At 33.5% G+C, this 5,050-nt stretch overlaps 1 long non-coding RNA gene across 1 annotated transcript; it reads right to left on the bottom strand.

The window, feature by feature from the left end:
• Nucleotides 1–636: 636 nt before the first annotated feature.
• LOC124388543 lies at nucleotides 637–2,056 on the bottom strand. Its single transcript, XR_006926444.1, has 3 exons — nucleotides 1,920–2,056; nucleotides 1,136–1,746; nucleotides 637–986 (listed from the first exon to the last, which is right to left on the bottom strand). It is a non-coding gene; the product is annotated as an uncharacterized LOC124388543 (long non-coding RNA).
• Nucleotides 2,057–5,050: the final 2,994 nt, after the last annotated feature.

Consider the following 5,050-nt stretch of genomic DNA (forward strand, 5'->3'; position numbering starts at 1 on the left):
GCAAATCCTGACAATTTCACATATTGAGGGAGTGAATAAATGAAGGATGGAAGGAATGAAGACATTTGTTAAAGTATGCTGTAATAAGTAGAACAGTTAAGTAGATCATATCTTTAGAAATAAAATCTTAAATGTAAAACAAACACACACACACACACACACACATCTATAAACTATTCACTTCAATGATTCCATTTTATTTAACCAATTTAATGTGTGCCAATTTAATTGATTAGTCGATTTAATCAATATAATAAAAGTGAATTGCATTACATTGATTTATTCTATTTTATTTTTATACAATATTTGATATTATTTAACTAAGCAGACATTTTATTTGAGTGTTTTTAAAAGATAAAATTGCTTTTTTTAAATTGTCTTTTTAAAAGCAGTTTATTATTAACATTTGTAAACATCCACAATTTACATTTTTAAAACACTTAAATAAAATGTCTGCTTAGTTAAATATCAAATATTGTATAAAAATAAAATAGAATAAATCAACGTAATGCAATTCACTTTTATTATATTGATTGGTAAACATCCACAGTTTACATTTTTAAGTTCTTCCACCTAAGTGTACTGAGATATATATATATATATATATATTATAGGGACTATAGTCAAAGTTTGTCTATGTAGATGTGTAGGGGGATCTGCTTATTGAGAAGATTTAAAAATTTATTTATTTATTTTTTGTAAAGGAATGAAATGAAGCAAATGACAAAAAACAGACTAGTTCATTTTGATAAACGAGATAATCGAGATCCGTGTGGTGTAAGTAGCAAGCAAAATATGTTACTCTGACACTTCCCTGGGGTTCAAAATGTACTTTAATTTATATAAATATAAAAATGACCATTCCAGCTCTATGGGTCAATAATGATGTTTGCTGGCTAGACAGAGAGTCATGTCAATATTTAATATGAAGATCATAGGAGTCCTGTGGCTGCATGTGTCTTGCTAATTTGCAGAAACTTCTTAATCTGAAAAGAAGAGCAGTTTAAATGTCCTTAATATCCATTAACAGTTATGCCACAGCTATTTTTAATGCTGCTGTTTCTCATGCCATTTGATCCATTATGACGAAATAAAAACTGACAAGCTTTAAATAAACGGTATGTTAAAGGCGAACCTGATTAGATTGGTTTCAAGCATGGTAGCTTGCCAAATACTGGGACTTTCATAGGCATTTGCAATTTGCATTGCCTAACTTGTAATAATTAGGCTTTTCTTCACATCATTCTGAAAGAAAATTTAGATCATTACACACATGTAGTTAGTCAGGGTTCTGTATTATTGACAGGAAGGTTTTGAGTTTAAATCCCACAGCTGGTCTCTTTATGAAGAATTGAAATTGCACAAATTTTAAGTGGCTTAGTGTAAATACACACTTGTGGGATGTACAGTAAGCATCAGTCATTGTTTTACCAAGCGAATAATTCATATTCAGGAAATGTTTGATCATCATGAAGATCATGGTGGATCCAGAGCCTTTTTTTTTCTGAAAGCTAAACAAGAATACACCATGGATAGGGGGCTCACAAATACACCATATTTCACATTCATTTACACCTTACGGGCAATTAAGCATAGCAAAACTACAAGCCTCCATGTTTAGGGAAGATGAAGAAAAATCTGAAAATCCTGAGGAAACAGCAACCCTTGCTTGAAATCACACCAGGGACACTGGCTCTGTAAGGCAAACATCATTATTGGCAATGACTCCATGCCTAACTGCCACCCCTGAAATACAAACACAAAAGATACAATCAGTAATAATAATGCTACCTGGAAAGCATTTCCCAATTGTACATTGGCTCACTGATAAAGAGATTGGTTAATATGTACTCGGCCACAATTAAGGATTTGTTTCAAAACTGATACCATTGTATTCATAGAACAAGAAAAGTACATACTGTTTTATTCCTGTCACAAGTAGGTAGCAGCATACATCAACTCGTGCACTGTGCAGTGAAAACCTGAAGGCGTCAAAGGCTAGTTCTCCTGTTACACTCTACAGCACCAAAGACCCCTGAATTATTCATTAGCAAATTATTACGCCTTCTTAAGGCGCCACCTTATTTCTTGGTCATCAGATTTGGTAGGGATCCAATATAAAGCCTGAAACCAAAACGCAGCTTTGGTATTGAAGGAATATTTGCGAAACAACACAGGAAATGGAATAAAGTAGTATTAGTTCTTATGAATTCTTATGAAATGCCGTTATGATCAGAATTTTTATATGAGAATAAAGAAATATTAAACGTGCATGTTCAGGGTTATTGAGGTAAAACCAGGGCATGTTTTGTGTGCCTGAAATCAGACACAATTTCATTGTGTTCTGGCACTGTGGTGGTGTCATGTTACCCCACTCAGAGGTGTTGGAACTGGACATCTAGATACCTGTTTAACATGTTTAATGTGTACAGGAAATCTAGCCTGTTAGTCCAGTCACAAACATGCAATACCATTGACTTAGATGTTAGTTAAGAGTAACCCTAGCATGCACAAAACAATGCTATGGAAACTTTCGAGCCAGTATGGGTCTTGTTTACAGTATACACAACAACCTGGTGTGTTATACAACACTATTAAAAATCGAATGGAATAACAATTGCTATTGTCTATTCAGACTGACAATTAAATTCGCTGATTCCGACAAAGAATTAATAGCCTGAGGTACAATCCCTCCTTCCCAAGCCTGTCTCCAATAGATACAGCCGTAAACCTGCTTTGTGTATGTAACAGGATTATCTGAAAGACATGGGCTAAATGGCTGCACTCAAAGCAACAGGGTGTGCCTCATGGAAAACCTGTTTTTTTTGCATGTCAAATGCCAAGTTCACCAGGATGTAGTTTCGTGTTTCAAGTACTAATTCTTCGTCCATGGCATGATACACACAAAATTTGACCTTGTCGAGCGCTTTTTAGTAGTTGTAATAAAAGTTTTATTTGGAGAGTAAAGTCTCGCAAAAGTAAACGATTTTTAAAGCAATTTGTTGCATTAAAGTAGAAAAACAAAACGGCAGCATTCTGTTAGACACACTTTCTTAATTGAAGTATAAACATGATTGTAATTTGTCTAAATGCCAAGTGAATATGAACAATAGTGTAAATAATGGTGATAAATATGGCATTTGGCACACACTCAAAGTGACTTTATACTTTTTTTATTGTCTTTTATCGTGGCTGGTCTAAATGTTTTGTAGGATTATCATCGTTCTGAATAGAGACGACTTTATTCTATAACTCGGTTAATACTTGTGAAATGTATTTATTTTTGTTCAAATTTCTTGTATGCTTTTCCCTGTAGATCTGCAACAGAGTTATTTACATTACGATTGAGGCCAAACACTGTCAGCTTAGTATTAAGATATTTATATGTATAATTGAGAATCTAGGGCGTAGACATAAATAGTCAGGTGTTAAAACTATAATCTAGAACTATCTCTGCATCTCTGTATTTAAGACAGACTTCTGCTTGGAAGGTGAGCAGTTCAAAATACCAATGTTAGGGCCTAAATTGCCCACGAGTATAAAGTCACTGTAGGTGTCTGCCAAATGGCATAAATATAAATTTATATTACAGTTGGCTCAATTCAGCATGATAACAATCCTACAAAACATGTAGACCAGCCAGAATAAAATATATAAGACATGGAATAACAAACAGAGTCTATTGCCTCGTCCACCTCAGATTTTTCTTTCACTCTCTTCATGGTAATAAATGGAATAAATGTGGGCCAAAATTCGAGAAAAATATTAAATAACTGAGAAATATGAAAGCCCACTGTACTGAAGCAAAGCAATGAGAAAGCCTCACTATAGCAATTTTCCCCCAGTTAAATAAGGTAAAATGATGATGCATATTTATATAACTTGCAGCCGAATCTATTGTCAGCGCTATGGTGTTGAAATGATTCAACACCATTCAGCCAATCTTATTTGGGAATTCAAAAGCACTGTGGTATAAACTACATATACATCATTGATGATGTGTATATTTCCTCTTTAAATCGAATCGTAACTGCTCTTAAATGCACTTGTTTATCTTGAAGTATAATCACATTTTGTCTTAAAGGGAGCATTTAGAAAAGACATTTTTATACATTTTCTGCTGTTTCCTTACTAGACACATCAGCTTTAAAAACATTTCTATGGTTCATAATCAACATTAACACTTCAAATTAACGTATTACTTGAGATAATGCATTACGAGTGCAGCTTAGTCGGTAAGTGTGTTTGTGTGACCACGTTGCTTCTGATCAGATCAATACAAAAACGCATCGTTCTCGTAAAATATATTTAATTCCTTACAAGATATATTCATGTAAACAAATATTCACATCGACTCGTTCATAAAAACAGGACATTTCTACTAGTACATCTGGAATGTATCTATGTAGCAGTGTGCAATGTTAAAAACACTGATACCTGAATAATAGAAGTTGGTTTCAATGAAAAACAGTGTGGCAAAAAAAGACGTCTTAAAATACAATTCCTAAAACATCAGAGTTGGATCTCATCGATCTGCTGAGTCATAATGATCAGCGCAGGAAACACCAATTTTACCTTTCAGTAATTCTGATTAAAAGTTAACTTATTTACTTTCAGAATGAGTACTATCTGAAAGAAAACTGTCACAAGCCACTGTTTATTCCTTCCTTTTTTTTAACCCCTTATCCAAACATCTTTAGTACATTTATAGCACTTATAATAACTAATGCAAATGTAGGATGCAAATGTAAAAAAAACAAATGCAAATGTAGAGTAGAAAGTGCTACACTACATATTGGTTATTAATATATTCTAAATGTACACTTACATAAAATAGTACTCAAGTGTACATCTTTTGTGTTTATCTTTCTCCTGTATTTAACTTAAGAAGGTATAAATATATAAATAAATAGGTACATAATGTGTGCGATTGAAGGTTCGACCCCAGTGATGCAGAAAGGTACATTTTATATACTTTTACCCCCCCCCCCCCAAAAGTGTCAATGCAATCTCAATCAATATGAAGGACGTCTACTAAATCCGTCCATCT

The sequence above is a fragment of the Silurus meridionalis genome, chromosome 7 (genome assembly GCF_014805685.1).
Source record: "Silurus meridionalis isolate SWU-2019-XX chromosome 7, ASM1480568v1, whole genome shotgun sequence".
In the NCBI taxonomy this organism is placed as follows: Eukaryota; Metazoa; Chordata; class Actinopteri; order Siluriformes; family Siluridae; genus Silurus; species Silurus meridionalis.